Genomic DNA, 19,516 nt, shown 5'->3' on the forward strand with positions numbered 1-19,516 from the left:
GCAGGTCAAGCAAAGTCAGCGGGGATACGAACTAACCTTTCCCCTTTACAAAACTCACGATTTTTTTTGGATGCAGGCACCTGAGTTGGAAAATCATCGAACATACTATACACTCATACTGATCAGGAATACAACTCTCAGAACCGTCACCTATTCACAGTTGTTATACGCACACAATATCCCCAGCAGACACAATATCGTAATCAGATATCAGCTAAGAAAACTCTACTGCCACCTGCCTTTTATTTCTTGCATAAGGATACCATTATGCCTTCCGAGACTAAACACTATCTCCATCTTTATTTTTTGCATTGCATAAGGCTACCATTCTACCTTCCGAGACTAAGCTCTGTCTCCATCTGCATTCTTTGCATTGCATAAGGCTACCATTCTGCCTTCCGAGATTAAGCACTGTCTCCATCTGCATTCTTTGCATTGCATAAGGATATCATTCTGCCTTCTGAGACTAAGCTCTGTCTCCAGCTACATTCTTTGCATTGCATAAGGCTACCATTCTGCCTTCCGAGACTAAGCTCTGTCTCCATCTGCATTCTTTGTATTGCATAAGGCTACCATTCTGCCTTCCGAGACTAAAGCTCTGTCTCCATCTGCATTCTTTGCATTGCATAAGGCTACCATTCTACCTTCCGAGGTTAAGCTCTACCTCCATCTACATTTCGCCTGCATTGCATGAGGCTACCATTCTGCCTTCCGAGGTTAAGCTCTACCTCCATCTGCATTTTGCTGCATCGCATGAGGCTACCATTCTGCCTTTCGAGACTAAGCCCTGTCTCCACTTGAATGGCTGAAATATCGCCACTTTATTTATGTCTCGCATGACTGAAAGATCGCCACCTTCATCTACATCTTGCACGGCTGAAATATCGACACTTTTATTTTTCTTGCATGGCTAAAATATCGCCAGTTTCTATCTTGCATCGGCTGAAATACCGCCACCACATTTACATTTTTTGCATTGGCTGAAAGATCGCCTCCTTCTGCATCTCATGGGCTGAAAGATCGCCAAATTGTCCGAAGGTATCGTTGTTCGGAGGCACCATTTTCATAGCCCGAGAACGTCATGCCATGGCCTGAGGACCCCATTTTATCTTTTGCATATCATTATTCAAAGGCATCACAGCTCGGAGGCATCATCTTCATAGCCCTAGAGCATCATTTCATGGCCTGCGAATCCTTTATTATACGCTTCATGGCCCAGGACGTCATGGTCTGAGGACATCATCTTAACCGTCCAAAGACAACATCCATGGTCCAACGGAACTTGCACCACGTTTAAAATTATGCACAATATATGTTCATATTGCTCATTTGCAGGTAAACCGGCTAGCAATGGCCATCTCAGCAGGAGAGATCCCGCTCCAGTTCCCGCAGCCTGGATTAGACCTTAACTATCCTTCCTGACCTGAATACCGCGTCCGTTCTTGTAAAACCTCCGTCAACATATTCCGCCGATGGATCTTGAACTACATATGGCATGATTCCTGTAAGACCAGGGATATGTAGGCAGCTCAGGAACTAGAGCACAGTCAAATTCTTCAAACTATCTCGTTCGGTCAAAATTGGCCATCATATCTTTACCCGACAACTCTTTCATCCTTTCCGGGTAAAGAGGGGCAGCTATTGATACCCAATTTTTTCCCTATGTATTTTTCATATATGAAATACTTTCAAAATAACATATGTATGCATATATAAGCATGCCATGTGTTTAGTATTTTTTCCCAATTTTTAAAGATTTCTTTAATCAATTTATTGCTCATTTTAGCAGTATAAAAACCAATAATTATTCCCAAAATTATTATTTTGGTGGATAATTTATTTTATTTCCCATATTTATACCAAATTATAGTTAAGGTAATTTTTATATATTTTTACAAATATATTTGGTATTTTTAAAGCTAAATTGCATATAATTGCAATTCTAGCCTACTTTAAGATTTAATAGCATTTTATAATTATAAAATTGGTTCCAACATTTTTAAATCAATATTTATATATTATTAACTAATGCAGTACTCTTAACTTACTTTCAAAATCATTTTACTATTTTTTATAAATAAAAAGGGAAAAACTGGCTATTTAAACCTAGCCCATTTTTATTTCAATCATAGCCAAATTGACCCCCCTAATTGACCCAATTTTGAAACCCAATTGGACCGGCCCAATTCTAATCTAACCTGACCCCTGACCCCTGACCCAACCAATTAACCCGCTTGGTCCTTTCTTTCAATCCAGGCCGTTGATCATTTAGATCAACGGCCACGATTGCCCATTTCCTTTTTAATTCACCTAACCCTACTCTAATCCCCCCATTTCGTTCTGTCAGCCGCCTTTGAATACTCTCCCTCTCTCAAACTCTCTCAAAGGTTCCTGAAACCCTAGCCTCTCTCACCCCCTTTCAACCACAACCTCACCGGAATCCATGGCTTCTCAGGCCATTGACAGCCTGTACTCACCTCCCTTCACTCTTAAAGGTTTGGGGTTCGAAGTTTCGAGGTCCGACCTCGATGGTGTCCTTTCAGATCTCTACAGATCCAAGGTTCTATGGCCTCTCCGGCCTGGCTCCGGTATATTCAAGCATCAGAAGCCTATTTCTGACCTCTCTGACTCAAGATCAGACCTTCTTCCAAGACTTTATCATTTCTAGGGTTTCTCTGAAACCCTAAGCTATTCGAGGTTTTTCTCTGGTTGTTTTCTTATATCTATGCTATGTCTGTGCTCTACTTGAGTTCTTAAACGTTTTTCCTAATTTTCTTTCAAAAATTACTTCTCTTTGATTTTGGGTCTCTGAAAAGGTTTTAAAATGTTTTCTGATGCCTCTTCTTCTTCTTCTCTTTGTGTGAATCTGTCAATGCTATGTTTTTATGTTCTCTTTTCTACCTCGCATGTCCTTCTCCTGCGTTCCTATGTTTGCCTTATTTTGCATGTCCTTCTATTGTGCTTCGTTCTTTATTCTACTAGTTTCTATATCATGCTTTCACATGTTTATCTTATGTGTTCGTTTATCCCTATGTTCCTTTACTATATTTTCTACTAAGCTTTTAGGTCTTTAGTTGCCTTCTTCTGGATTTTGTTTGAGTTCTTTGTTAAACATGTTTCCTCTACTGTTCTCTTAAGTGCTATACTATCTCGTTTCTCTTCTGAAACTTGTTTAAGTTCCAAGCTTTCTTAAAATGTGTTCTTTATGCTTCAAATCAGTTCTTCATTCTATTTGCCTTGAACCTGCTATTTTATCTGTTTGTTTTCACATGAATCCCTGAAAGAGACCTCTGAGCCTGTTTCAGTTATTTGTCTTCTCTTCTCTGTATCTGACTCAAGTTGAAAACCCTGGGATTTGGCGGTTTTTTGGCGAGTTTGATCTTGTGTTTTGGACTAGGGTTCTATTTGGGACCCTGAACACTCTCAAACTCATTCTGAGTCTATGTACTAGATTTGAGCCTCTTTGTTATGACCCAGAACTCTTCTATACTAGGCTTTTTCGCATGATAGTGCTTTCTTGTTCGATATGTATGTATGCTTTATATATGAGGAATTTTGCCTTCAAAAGGTTTTGTCAACTTGTGATTGATTCGTAATTCCTCTTAATAAGGTTTGATTGATTTTTACTGATTTTCCTTAAGTAAAACCCTTTCCTCATTTCTCCTGACTTGGTTCATTTGAACAAAGCCTGCAATTTTAATTTTACTGGCTGTTGAGTGATCGCCTATCCTTATTTGCACAAACCATGTACCACTGGACTTTTGCCTTAAATAAATTTTGTGTATTTACCCTTCTTGTGCTACTTTGGAAAAGATTTTGATCAAACTCTTTCATTAATTATCTTGCCCATTTGAAATCAGAAACCCTTAATTGAAGGGAGACCTTATGTGATTGATTTCGAAACTATTTTCTTACTTTTTCTTACTTGCTTTCTGCACTATAAAGGGCACGACCCTTCTGCACTTTTAGACACTTCCAATTCGATACTCTTTAAGACCTTGAGTTCAATACTCTGACAACACATATTGAACACTTTCAATTTCAATACTCCTACATTCTCAATTCAACACTCTACTCTCTTCTGAAATCTTCTGGCTGTGTGTTAGCAGTTTGGCTTTACTACTGCTCTTCTCTTCTTATTTCCCTGGAACTAGTATGTTCTAATTTAACTTTCAGCTTCATCCCTATGTGTTTGCTTTATAGTTTCAACAATCTTGTCTACTTTGCTGTTTATGTTCTGTATTGAATATGCTGTCTCTTTGCATCTGTTGCTGTATGAATTCCCCATACCCTTATTCCCTTCTATGTGTTTGAGTTAAAGTTCAAAGCATGGCAATATCCAAATTGTTGCTCATGTCTGGACTTGATCCTTTAATGGATCCTAACTCCCAAACAATGTGGCTAACAGGCTGGTTGGGGTATGCCAGCACTTCCAATTGTTGGGTATGACCACCAGCCTGTCTTGGCTTTCCCCAAAATCTCCTCTATGCACTTGAACTCTCTCTTAGATTCTAAGTTCTGCCCCCTCCTATGAGCCTTGCTTTGGGACCTTGAGCTCCATCTGAACTTGGACATTTGAGGGCAGGCCCTTCCACGCTGCACTATAATCCAATTCTACAATATATTTGGGTGTAAGTACTACCCGGAGTCCACTTGAGACTCTTAGGGAACTCTAACACATCCCCAATAGGAAAAAGGCTTTGGAATTTGATCTTTGGAGTTGGTTTACTTCATGCTTCAGATAAAAGTCTGAATCAGGCTCTCCTTGGTTGGGATTTTTAGCTTTCTGATGTAATTTTATTTTACTTTTCTTTATTCATTCTGGGCTGTAATAATTTGTAATAACTTATGGGGTCTTAGTGAAAAGGGGAGGGTCACTCATGTATGCATAAGGGTAGATATCATGTTCATAGGTATTTACTGCTGCAATCATGTCCTGTTTTTACTTTTGCATTTTTCATATAGAAATCAAGTTTACAAGTCCTGTACTTCTGCATTTTTCATATAGAAACCATGCCTACAGGTTCTGCATTTCATATAGAAATCATGTCTATAGGTTCTGCATTTCATACGTAGATACCATGTCAATAGCCTCTGCATTTCATTCTATATAGTTTCCTGAATTCTGCATATGCATATATTACTAGGCAAACGCATTTAAAGGCTTAACTAAATAAAAATCAGCGTTTTAAATACCATGCCTATAGGATTTCTGCATTTTCGTAAAGGTTAAACTCAATAACGCTTAGAAATCATGTCTATAAGAGTAACCAACTGATCTAAATTGTTTACAAGTCTAAAATCAGTAGTAACATTACTCAATGTCTGCAGAACTTATGTTTTCTACAATCAACAGGCCTTCTTCTTATAAAAATCAGTACACTTTTGCATTATTAGATGTCATGCCTGTAGGTTTCACTTAGGCAAGCTATAAGGTAAAATTAGCTAATTGAATCAGACTCTATTAATTCAAATCAGTAGGCAGGTCTGATTCCGGTTTCTTATCTGAAATGTGTAATAGACCAGTCTGCCTCCTTAACGTTTAAGTTTAATTCAGACCATAACCAGTATCTGCAAAACATGCTAAACAATCTGTCTTTAAGTGAGGAGGCCTATCTGAGCCTTTTAAATTGTTATGTGTTTCCCATATCTGCCTTATGTGTTTTTGTTTGTCGCTTTAGAATTTTATCCTTTTAAACCATACAAAGCCCAAATCTCCCTTCCCTTTAGGACTAGTAGTCCCAAATGCCTCCGGGACTGATAGGATTGGGGCGGGTACTAGCATGCAATAAGTAAACGAAACCATTCCGTGTTTAAATACCTCAACGGGGTGGGAAAGGGTAGATATGGATATAATGACCGGTGCGCTAATACCACGTGTAACCCCTCTTCTGAGAAGTGATTACCGGGTATTGCATTGTTGTGATCCATATTATTTCTAAACCTAGGGGCCTGCTTCCCTTTACTTGTTTATTTTATTACTTTCAAAATTTCAAACTCCTTTTTTCTCAAATTTTAACTTCCTTGTTTCTTCAAACTTTAACTTATTTGCAATCACAATATGACAACCCCTCATATTTGAAACCCTTAATTGCTTATTTATTGTTTGTACTTAAGTCACAATTGTAGCATGGCCGGGAACCACACTAGTGGATCTTGAGGGGTTCCTAACACCTTCCCCTCGAGATAATTTCTAGCCCTTACCCAAACTTTGGTTTTTTCTAAACAAATTCTTCCTAGTGTCCTAATGCACTTAATCATTAGGTGGCGACTTTTCAAATCAAAAAACCCAATTCCCAAAAGGGAACGAGTTGTCCTCCCAAATGTCATAAACCCGATTTCTCGAGAAAAGAGGGGCTCGACATCCATCACCTTGCAGTAAAAAATGGTGCTCGCCCTGTTAAACAAGCTCAAAGGCATTTTAGGCCAGACTTGGTTCCCTTGATAGAAACAGAAGTTAACAAACTCATCGAAGCTGGCTTTATTCGTGAAGTTAAATACCCAACATGGGTTTCAAGTATTGTCCCTGTAAGGAAGAAAAATGGCCAGATTCGAGTGTGCATTGACTTTAGGGATCTTAGCAATGTGTGTTCGAAAGATGAGTTCCCGCTTCTCATTCCAGAACTGATGATCGATGCTATTACCGGGTATGAGGCAATGTTATTTATGGATGGTTCATCGGGCTATAACCAAATACGCATGGCACCAAAAGATGAAGAGCTTACTGTATTCTGTACCCCAAAGGGTATTTATTGCTACAAGGTAATGCCTTTTGGCTTGAAGAATGCTGGTGCTACTTACCAAAGGGCTATGCAGAATATTTTCGATGATCTTCTCCACAAGAATGCCAAATGCTATGTTGATAACTTGGTGATAAAATCAAGAGAGAAGAGCGACCACTTGAAGGACTTGAGGATGATATTTGAATTGCTCCGGAGATACCAACTTAGGATGAATCCATTGAAATGTGCCTTTGGAGTTACTTCTGGAAAGTTCCTTGGTTTCATTGTCCGACATTGAGGGATCAAAATTGATCAAGCCAAAGTGGATGCCATTTTGAAAATGCCCGAGCCTCGGGATATCCATGAATTGAAAAGTCTGCAAAGAAAGTTAGCATACCTTAGGAGATTCATCTCGAACCTAGCTGGGAGGTGTCAACCATTCAGTCGCCTTATGAAGAAAGGTGTCCCTTTCAAATGGGACCAAACGTGTAGTAATGCCTTTGAGAGCATTAAATCCTACTTGATGAAGCCTCCAATTTTAGCATCCCCTATACGTGGAAAGCCATTGATACTATACATTGCGGCACAAGAAAGGTCTGTTGGAGCACTGTTGGCCCAAGAAAATAGTGAAGGGAAAGAAAACTCTCTTTACTACTTAAGCAGGATGATGACACCAAATGAGCTAAATTATTCGCCAATTGAAAAGTTATGTTTGGCGCTAGTCTTTTCAATTCAAAAGTTGAAGCACTACTTTCAAGCTCATGTCGTTCATTTGGTTTCTAGAGCAAATCCCATTAAGTTCGTGATGTCAAAACCTGTCCTTAGTGATCGACTAGGAAGGTGGTACCTCCAATTTCAACAATTTAAAATCGTGTACATCCCTCAAAAGGCTATAAAAGGACAAGCATTAGCGAACTTCTTGGCAGATCACCCTATACTTGATGATTGGGAGCTAACTGACGAACTACCTGATGAGGACGCCATGGTCATCGAAGTTCAGCCTCCATGGAAGATGTACTTTGATGGTGCTGCACATTGCGGATGAGCTGGTGCTGGTGTAGTATTTGTCACCTCTCAAGGTGAAGTTCTGCCCTACTCTTTTACGTTGACGCAACTCTACTCTAATAACGTTGCTGAGTATCAAGCACTAATACTTGGGCTCAAAATGGCTGTCGAAATGAAGTGGTTGCAATTGCAAGTCTTTGGTGACTCTCAGTTAGTGGTCAATCAGCTTTTAGGTAGTTATGAGGTCAAGAAGCCCGAACTACGCCCATATCATAATTATGCTAAAAAGTTAATGGGCTGGCTCGGTGATGTGACTATTCAGCATGTGCCAAGGAAAGAAAATAAAAAGGTAGATGCTTTAGCTGCCCTAGCTTCATCTTTAACCTTACGTGATCAAGCGCAAGTTACTGTCTGCCAAAAATGGGTAGTACCGCTGCCAAATGGGGTTGAAGGTGAAGAAAATGAACTCAAGCATCTTGTTGCTGTTTTTGAAGTCGAGAAAGAAGAATGGAGACAACCCATTATTGACTACTTGTGCTATGGGATACTTCCAAAAAATCCGCGGAGAAGAACTGAAATCTGTCGTCAATCACCTCGTTTCCTTTACTACAAAGATACCCTATACAGAATATCATTCGAGGGAGTACTCTTGAGATGCTTAGGGGGAGATAAAGCACTCCAAGATTTGCAAGAAACGCATACTGGGGTATGTGGGTCACACCAGTCTGGACCAAAGCTCCATTTCCATATAAAAAGGATGGGATACTATTGGCCAATGATGGTAAAAGATTGCTTGGACTATGCTCGAAGATGCAAGTCTTGTCAATTCCATGCGAATTTTATTCATCAAACTCCTGAAGTGTTGCACCCGACTGTTGCATCCTGGCCATTTGACGCTTGGGGATGGGATATTGTTGGACCACTACCAAAGTCCTCTAGTGGGCACCTATACATCTTGGCTGCAACTGACTACTTCTCAAAATGGGCTGAAGTTGTTGCTCTTAAGGAAGTAAAGAAGGAAAATATTGCAAGTTTCATCCGAGTAAACATTATTTATCGCTTTGGCATTCCTCGTTTCATAATAATGGATAATGCAAAGCCATTCGACAATAGGCTGATGAACAAGATTTGTGATCTCTTTGGCTTCAAGCAACGTAACTCTTCGATGTACAATGCTGCCGCCAATGGTCTAGCTGAGGCATTCAACAAGACTCTATGCAACTTGTTAAAGAAAGTCATCTCCAAATCCAAACGAGATTGGAATGACCGAATGGAAGAAGCTCTATGGGCATATAGGACGACTCACCGCACGCCAACACAAGCAACGCCTTATTCACTCGTTTATGGAGTCGAAGCTGTCTTGCCACTTGAGCGTCAAATACCTTCATTACGACTGGCTATTCAAGAAGGGATCATTGATGAAGAAAATGCTCGACTTCGATTAGCAGAGTTGGAAGCTCTTGATGAAAAGAGATTGGAAGCTCAACAGAGTCTTGAATGTTATCAAGCTCGATTATCTCACGCCTTCAATAAAAGAGTTCGCCCGAGATCCTTTCAAGTAGGAGATCAAGTCCTTGCCATACGAAGACCCATAATTACTTCCCATAAACCTGTAGGGAAGTTCACTTCAAAATGGGATGGGCCATATGTCGTACAATAAGCTTACTCAAGTGGGGCTTACAAGCTGGTTGATGCAGCTGGTATGAGAATCGGCCCTATCAATGGCAAGTTTTTGAAGAAGTATTATCCTTGAAGTTGCACCGCTCCTTGACGCACGAGCCTAAACTGCATGTTGCTACACTCCTAGCACGCATGAGTCTAAACTACGTACGGCCCCTACCCAAAAAAAGGAGTCCGCTAGGTTAAAAATTTCGAAAGAGGCGGCCTAGGCAAAAGTTAAGACATAAAAAAAAGAGTCCGCTAGGTTGAAATCTTCGAAAGAGGCGGCCTAGGCAAAAGTTAGGATATAAAAAAAAATCACCCAGTCTGAACTACGGTATGACTTGATCCTCTTCATCGAGGTACGTAGACAGCTTAGAGTTTCATTCTAAGTCCAGTCGCATAAGTTTGAAAGATACATATTGCCCCAATTATTGTTCGAATGAAGTATGAAGGAATGTAAGATCAAGCTAAAATGCCATCCTACTGTTGAACTTTGATCTCATTTGATTTAAAGGGGGAAGCCCTCCATGGTAAAGTGATATCTTCAATAGGCCGATTTTAGGAGGATGTCAAGTATTTGCATTGAAGTCCAGCGATTCTTTGTGCCTTCAGGTTCGACAAACCTTCAAATTTGTTGGTCTTCAAGTCCGCCCTCTGCCTTAAAAAAAAGGGATGTCTGTGTCAGACTTCTTTTAACAGTTTTCATTACGAACTTTTAAAAGTGTTCGTCTCGAATTTTTAAAGGTATCCGAGTTTTTGACGGTTTTCATTGCGAACTTTTAAAGGTGTTCGTCTCGAACTTTTAAAGGCATCCGCATTTTTAACGTTTTTGTTGCGAACTTTTAAAGGTGTTCGTCTCGAACTTTTAAAGGTATCCGATTTTCTTAAAGGTTTTCGTGGCGAACTTTTAAAGGTGTTCGTCTCGAACTTTTAAAGGCATCCGAATTTTTAACGGTTTTCATGGCGAACATTTAAAGGTGTTTGTCTCGAACTTTTAAAGGAAGTCAGATTTTTAAGGTTTTCGTTCTGCACTTTTAAGGCGTATGCTTCAAACTTTGAAAGGTGCTTGTGGAAAACTTTAAGGGTCCACATTGCCGATTTTTAAAGATTTCTACCACGAACTTTTATGGATCTTCGCCACGAATTTTTAAGAGTCTTCATTGCGCGCTTTTAAAGGTCTTCACCGCGAACTTTTAAAGGTCTTCGCCGTGAGCTTTTAAAGATCTTGACCACCAGCTTTTAAGGATCTTCACACGAACTTTTATGGGTCTTCCCCACAAATTTTAAAGGTATTCATCACGAACTTTTAAAGATCTTCACTGCGAACTTTTAAAGGTCTTCACCGCGAACTTTTAAAGGTCTTCACCGTGAACTTTTAAAGGTCTTGACCACGAGTTTTTAAGGATCTTCGTACGAACTTTTATGGGTCTTCCCCGCAAATTTTAAAGGTATTCGTCGCGAACTTTTAAAGATCTTCACTACGAGCTTTTAAAGGTCTCTATCGCGAACTTTTAAAGGTCTTCACCGCGAACTTTTAAAGGTCTTGATCACGAGCTTTTAAGGATCTTCGCACGAACTTTTATGGGTCTTCCCTGCAAATTTTAAAGGTATTCGTCGCGAACTTTTAAAGATCTTCCGTGCGAACTTTTAAAGGTCTCCACCGCGAGCTTCTAAAGGCCTTCACCGTGAACTTTTAAAGGTCTTGATCACTAGCTTTTAAGGATCATTGCGCGAACTTTTAAAGGTCTTCACAGTAAATTTTAAAGATCTTCATCACAAACTTTTAAAGGACTTCGTAGTTTGACGAAGTTACTTCTAAAACGAAAAAAAGACAACAACGTAAAACAAGAAGAAATCATGAGAAAAGAAGAAGAAATTACCTTCGCGTCAATGCTTCTAAGTCGTTAAAAGTAGACTCAAAGCAATTTGCAAATACTAAAATTGGTACTGAAATTGGTGCTAATGGAATGAAGGGTGTATGGTATATACAGATCTCAAAGGCGGTTGATTGGGGGTGTATTTCTGATGTGGGACGATAGTTACAATCTGTCTCCTAATTGGATTTGGTTGGTTTGCATCGGTTGTCTTCGTGCAATAAACTACTGGAAGTGTGATCTCAATATGGGTGAGAGTCCTTTTTAAAATAGAATAAGGAAGCTCATTTAATGCATGGCTATCTCCTAGAACTAGAATCCTTGTTAAAGACAAAGAAGATTACCTTGCAAAGAATTAAATTGCCAACCAAATTCGTTTCGGACAGTAAAGTCACGTGAATGTAATGAGATTACAACATATAGAATGCAAACTTCAATCATTACAGTTTAGTTTTTCTTGTCCAAATATGAATTACCATTAATACTTTTGAGGCAAAGTGCAAGTTGATTGAGGAAATTATTCTGTTGGAAAGCTCTAGTTCGACACCCGTGTTTGGGGCTTCACTGATACTTCAAGGCCTTGTCGTTAATAAGTTTTTGTTCCGACAACGCTTGAAGTAGGGGTATTTGTAGACATTTAAATTTTATCGAATTTAAATTGATAAATTAACGTGGACTATATTTTAATATATTAGTCCAAATAAATATATGAACTAATATAATTAAATTAATTACATAAGTCCAATATATATGGATTAAATAAATAAGTCTTAATCCATTGGACTAGCCCATTTAATTGGGCTAAAGTGATGGGCCCACTTCATTAAGCCCAAGATGTCATCTTTCTAAAGGCCCAGTTTGGTGCCACGTGTCAAATGATGTGGCGCGCCAAGTCAAACGGAAGAGCCAATAGGATCATGCCACGTGTCAAAATGACAAGGCATACCAAGTCACGCTAAAAGGCCAATGAAATCGTGCCACGTGTGCAAGTGACTTGTTCTGGCCAATCAAATGTCGCCATATCACCCTTCAATTTGATTCGTCGGAAAGAGTTTGTTCTTATCATGAATCTTCCCTTCCACAACTATAAATAAGGGTCTTCATAACCCAGAAAAGAGACCAGAAGTTATAACAAGAAGCAAGAGAGAGCTCATGGATCAAACGCCACAAATTTCTCTTCAAGTTTCAGAGTTCAAGCAACCAAGTTCAAGTTCAAGAAATCAAGTTCAAGAACGAAGAACAAATCAAGTATTCAAGATCAAGAACGAAGTCAAATCAAATACAAGGCGCTCAAGATCAAGGCTATTTGTTCATGATACAATTCGTGGCAACAATCAAAGTGTTCGCGATGGTTAAACCAAATTCAAATTCAAGATCAAGCTCAAAGGCCCTTGAATTTATACTAGGAAAGAAGAATCAGAGGAATCATATAGATTGTAACACTCAAATATTTGAAATAAAATACTATGATTGTTGCGATATTTTGGTCTTGATTTTATTATTTTAGAAGTCAAAACTGTGTTACGAGGCCCTAAAACCTTCCTTTTGTCTCACCTCGATTTGTGTGCGCAGTCCGGATGCATTTCCGGAAAGTTTTTATGTGAAATTTAAGAAACAATAATGAATTTGGCCTTTAAAATTGATTAAAGTTGAGTTTGGTCAATATTTTTGGCAACTGGACACGGACCCATGATCGAACGATCCCGTATGGTCCGTAGTAAAATTTGGGACTCCGGCGTATGCCCGGAACTGAATTCCGAGGTCCCTATCCCGAGAAAAGAATTTTTAAAGAAATGTTTTTGATGGAAAATATAAAGATTTTTAGAAGTGAAATGATGCGTGTTCTTGATGGTATCAGACCCGTATCTTAGTTCCGAAGCCGGGTACAGGTTTAAAATAATAATTAAGTCGAATCTGTGAAATTTGGTAAGAATCGGAGTTGATTTGGTATAAATCGGACATTTAGTTGAGAAAATGGAAATTTCAATGTTTTTAAGGAATTTCATAAATTTGAGGTTAAATTCTTAATTGTTGATGTTATTTTGATGATTTGATCGCACGAGCAAGTCCGTTTGATATTTTTAGACTTGCGTGCATGTTTGGTTTGGAGCCCCGAGGGCTTGGGTGAGTTTCAGATAGGTTTAGGGGTGATTTGGACATAGGAAATTGTAGTTGTGCATCTGGTATTTTTGCACAGGCCTATGATCTCGCAATTGCGAGATCAGGCTTCACAATTGCGAAGTGGTCAGGCTTGGGAAATACGACCAATGTGTTGCTATTGCGAACTAAGCCTGGCAGGCCCTCATCGCAAATGCGAACACTGGGCAGGGAATTGCGAAGGACCTTCAGTGCAAATGTGACGTCCCCTTTACAAATGCGAAGATAGCAGGATTTCAAAGGATTCGCAATTGCGAAACCCTGATCGCAATTGCGATAACTGCACCTGTTAAGTGGGATTTCAGACGGGATTTTTCATCATTTTACCACTTTCTCAAACCCTAAACATACTTAGGCGATTTTTCAAAAGCTCAAACTTCTCCAAATCATAATTAAGTGATTTCTAACTCATCTCCTTCAATCTAATCCATCTTTTTACATAATTTCACTTCAAAATCTAGGGGTTTTCATGGAAAATTGGGTGTTTTTGGGTAGAAATTTTGATTTTCAAATAATGGAGATTTGGACCTCAATTTGAGGTCGGATTTCAAAACTAATTGCATATTTGAGTTCGTGAGTGAATGGGTAATCGGGTTTTGGTTCGAACTTCGGGTTTTGACCAAGCAGGCCCGAGGTCGATTTTTGACTTTTTGGACAAAACAACGGGAAATCTATTTTCATGCATTAGAATTGGTTTATCTAGTGTTTATTAATGTTATTAAGTAAATTATGACTAGATATACGCATGTTAGAAGTGGAACCGAGAGGTAAAGTGGTAATTGAGGCTTAATCTTGTCCGTGGAATTGACGTAAGTGTTTGGCCTAACCTTAGCTTGAGGGAATAGGGTTGTGGTCTTATTTGCTATGTTTTAGTATTGAGTTCGACGTATAGGTGTGGTGACGAGTATCTATACATTGGTATCAAGCATGCCTATGAGTCTTATATCATAATTTTTGTGACTCTATTATGTATCGTTCATGTCAAATCGATGATTATCAATGTTGAACAAAGCTTATGAAAGTTTCTTGGTAATTGCCTATTGGATCAAATTGAGTTTTATTTTGTAAAGTAATTGTTGAAAACGAGATTGGTTATAGCTAAATCCCTTACCGAAATGTTATTGTTGATATTATTGATTCCCTTGTCGGGACGTATTATTTCTATTGTTTGTATAAGGAAAAGTGTAAAGCATGAAGGGTGATGTCGTGCACGATATTGTGAGTGAGTGTAAAGCACGAAGAGTGATGTCGTGCCGATATTGTGAGTGTTAATGCATGAAGGGTGATGTCGTGCCAATATTTTGAGAGTTAATGCACAAAGAGTGATGTCGTGCCATGATTATGAGAGGTAATGCACGAAGGGTGATGCCGTGCCATTTCTGTTGCTTCATATGGTGAAGAAGAGAGTAAAAGCACGAAGGATGATGTCGTGCACGTGTTACTATCTTTCTTATTTCTGCTGATTCAACTATGATGTCCTTTATGCTTCATTATTAGTTATTGTTAGAACTTGATATTCCCCGCAGCATGTCCCCTCCCCATTTTTATTTGTTATTTCATGCTATTACTGTTCTGTTCGTATATGATATATCTGCACAGGTTTATATGGTTGTCGTGTCCTAGCCTCGTTACTACATCGCCGAGGTTAGGCTCGACACTTACTCAGTACATGGGGTCGGTTGTACTGATACTATACTCTGCACTCTTTTGTGCAGATTTTGGTACCGGACTCGGTGAGTAGCTGGAGGTAGCTGCCTTCAGTCTAGGGAGACCAATCTAGATCTGCTGGCGTCCATAAAGCCTGAAGTCCCCTTCCTTGTTTTAGTTTGTGCTGTCTCTTTTCGTTTCGAGAAAAGTTGTACTTTTCTTTCTAGACCAGTATTTGTATAAATTCATAGATGTTCGTGAAATTGTGACACCAGATTCATGGGTAGACATGTATTGGATTATTTGGATTTGTTATAACTTTTCGGCGCTTTTCATTTGTTCAACTATAGTTATTGTTTATATCTGTTTGGGTTGATTTCTTGTTGCTCCCAAATTGGGTTGATTTCTTGTTGCTCCCAAACGCACACGCAAGTATACGTGGTCTACAAGTAATATAGGATTGTGAGTCCAGATATTGTACCCACGGGGATTTGTGACTAACTATCAACTAAATTAAACCAAACAATTAATCTATTCAAGAAAATCCTAAAGTATGAATATTTAGCTAAAACTAATCTAAAGTAACAAACTAAGAGATTAAAGGAACAAGTTGGCAAAATATAGAGACGAATTCAATGTGAGTGAATATTCTAGAGCTATGAGTTAGCTAACAATCCCGTTGAGTTTTTCACTTAAATTGTCTAATTAATTTATCTCGTTTATTGGTTGACAAGGTTAATATTGCTCGTATCCTTCTCCCGAAGTACAACTCGCCTATTCAAGCTAACCTAACGCCTATATTCCTATGGAATTAGGATTAACAAGAACACATTTATAATTCCCGTATAATAACCAAGCAAGGCGATTAGGTATATTCCTATTCTAATCGCAAATCCGCGCCCCCTCCCAGAGTTAAGATCTTGCTCTACTCAATCTTATATACAATCTAGAATTCCTTCTCCCGAGTTCAATCCTAAATCCGTAGATAGTATTCAATTGGTGATCAAGCAATTAAATAATTAAGCGCAAGATTGAATAAATAAACCAATATGATAAAATAATAAGAACAATTCAAGCTTCAAACTACAATGTTCATGTAGCACCCAAAACTCTAGAACTAATGAACTATGAAGTTAAAAGAAGAGAAGAGAAGAAAAACTAATTAGAAGCCTCCACCAAGCGTGGTGTGTGTTCCTCCACGTGAATTCTCCTTCAAAGTATGTTAGATCTCTCCAAAGTGGCGTATTCCCCCTCACAAATAAGTTTAGTCTTGCTTTTATACATGTTGGGTAGGTCTAGGGCCGAAATAATCGTGTCCCGGGGGAAATTGGAGAAAATTCATGTCACTGGCGCCCTGGCTAGCGCCAGACGCCCTCCACGGCACTGCCAACTTGAGTGTTCTATTTCTGGCGCCACAGGTAGGGCTAGGCGCTGCACTGCCCAACTTTCCTGTTTTCTTATGTTTTGGCTCTAATTTCATACATATCGCCCCCCATTGATCCCAAATCATTCATACACATAAAAATACATCAAATTAATATAAATCAACACATTTTACATCCTAAATCCACGAAACAAAAGTAAAACATGAGGCGACATAAATATAAATATATATACTTTAAGCTAACATCAACACCCCACACTTAGACTCTTGCTCGTCCTCGAGCAATGGGACTATAAACTAAACCCCCAACTACGTACAAGTCTCAAATATATAGGAGCACTTTAACTTTTAACCACGCACTATACCCTTGACTTGATCAATACCGGCACACAAGCATGAACATATAAAATTTCACATTCTTCCCGTTTAAGCATGCCTACGTCTAAAATTTCAATTCAATAAATTCCAACAACCTATTTGTCACCACCCAACCTCAAAAGCCGACTTGCAACCACTAAGCACCCTCAACTCATGCACTCACCCAACAATAAAGTTTACAACATCACCAATCATTCATGAGATCATGTGCCCTTACCAACAAACGAAAGAGTGAATATATACTAGTCCATACATTCAAATTGGCTTTTGAATATAGATTAAGGACATCACACAATTGAATAAAATTCGCTCACTCTCACAAAGAATTCATGTGCATCCTATGGTCGTACCATAAGCTTGCCCGTAGTGTATATCTCTACTAATTTAAGCTAGCCAAATCTAGGATCAATTAGGACTTTAAGGTTGTAATGTAAGCTAAGGGACGAGTATGATATATTTAGAAATAATGACTCACCCTCCTAAGCACTTTAATACGCTACATTCACAATTCAAGCACATATTCTTCTCAACCAATTCGCTTGCCACAAACCATATGCAACATAGCCCTTAATTTCATTAAGCAATTCTATACTTCCACTAGCACAAATTATTAAGAATTGGAGGTGTGTACTTTTTTACATACTTTAACTATAATTTTTTCTTTTCTTGCACTTTTTTTTTCTTTCCTTTTTTTTCTTTTTCACACACTCCATACATTAAAGTTCATCGGCTAGTGACTTTTGATTTCAACTTTAGTGCACCAACGGGCCCTTCCATGGTTCCACTCAAAAGCTACTCCTCAATCTCTAACCTTACTTCTTTTAGCGACTAAGTGCCTTAGGAGGTAAAGATTCAATCAATATCAAATTAAGAACAAAATAAGGGTATGACTTGTAATGTGGTTGCGAAAGAAAAGGTCTATAGGCTCAAATGGGCTAGCAACGGAAAATTTTATTTTTATTATGTGACAAGAACATCTATTATCAAGCAAGAAAATGCCTACATCATCTCCTAGATTAGCACAACTTACAATTTCGCTTCAATTAACACACGGGGCAAGTTCTAGACTACACAGGATACCACAGAAGATCATAAATCCTCTCACACACATTGCACATGACGCAATCAAGATGGTTCTGTTCAACTCTCAAGTCAAGCAAGCACACATAATTGAGAAAAATTAAGAAATATTGCACTATATGGCATACAAGTCAAACAACTGAGAAAAGGCGTCACAAAATAGGCTATTTACTTTACTTAGACGTTACAATTCAAATAAAATACACGGGAAAACAAAATGTATGTCATAGCCTAATGTGCTAGCATCAACTATGTCAATGAGTATCTCAAAGCGACTCAGTTTCTTCCTAAACTACTCCTAAAAAAAATTAAAGTACCCGGTTCGAGCTACACCCTTGGAAAAGAACCGGCGCCCAAAGAAAAACTAAGGGATACTACCTAACTATCCTAAAAAAAATATCTTTTTGGTGTTTTTAATCGGACTCTATCCCTCAAGAAAATTATCCTAAAGATCCATCGTCGGGAAAAGTTCAAGTTTTTTCTAAATTGTTTTCTTTTTTGTATTTTTTTTCTTTCTAAAACAAACTAAACTAAAACTAGACTAAGTAAAACTAATAAAAGAAACGAATTAAAACAAATTGTTCCCACCCCACACTTATATTATGCATAGTCCTCGATGCATGATCATAGAGAAAAATATTAAAACAAGGGTGAGAAATACTCCCTGAGGCCCTCTCGGGCCTAGCTCGGACATGATCCTCAATATTAAGGGTCTGGGCGACCCCACACTTAAGCATAAACTTGCTCCTCAGCTTCAACTTCGGGTGCTCGGACTTCCCCTACTCTGCAAAGCAAAAACAACATGAACTTGACACTATATAAAAAAAAATTAAAAATTAAAATACAGGTTGGGTTGCCTCCGAACAAGTACCTTATTTATAGTCGTGGCACGACTCCATCACTTTCACCACTTTTTCTTCCATTTTGAAGATATGAATTGCGCCCCTAATTTTGCATCAATTCTTCTATTACGTTCCTGGGGCGGTGGTGTAAAAATAAATGAGCCAAGCAATAGGTATCACATCTTGCACTTCTTGAACTTTAAGTGAGGAATGTCATTTTGCCTCCTTGGTATGGCAAATTTTAGAATATAAACACTTTTTTCCTGATCCATTGACTCCTCCATATGCTTGACTGGATCAATTCCCATGTCACCAACCAAACACAATGTTGAAAAGTGTTTAGAATGAGGTCCAATACGCTCCAACTCCAAAATTGCATTATTTTTGACATCCTCAATTTTGCACTCTTCGTCAACCTTGGCATCATTAATAATATTTTGGTCGAATAGTTGGGATTCCTCTTTCCTCTCCACAAGTTGGCCAGTATCCACAAAAATTAGTTGTAGTGCATCAGATGCCTCAACCTTGCTATTCAATTGAGCCTACAGGTCATGGATATCTGAGCCAAATTGGTCCATCTCTTGCCTGAGCTCAGTACTTCCTTCTATCAGTTCTTCTGTCATATTTGAAAGACCATCATGGAGAAACTCATGAGATTTTATCAGTTGAGCTTGTTCCTCTAGCCAAGATTGGCTCACTATATCTGCTTCTTCAAAATTATCGTCTGGCTAGAACTCGCTCTCTTTAGCCAATTCTTCCGCATCG

The sequence above is a fragment of the Nicotiana tabacum genome, chromosome 1 (assembly GCF_000715075.1).
Source record: "Nicotiana tabacum cultivar K326 chromosome 1, ASM71507v2, whole genome shotgun sequence".
Taxonomy (NCBI): Eukaryota; Viridiplantae; Streptophyta; class Magnoliopsida; order Solanales; family Solanaceae; genus Nicotiana; species Nicotiana tabacum.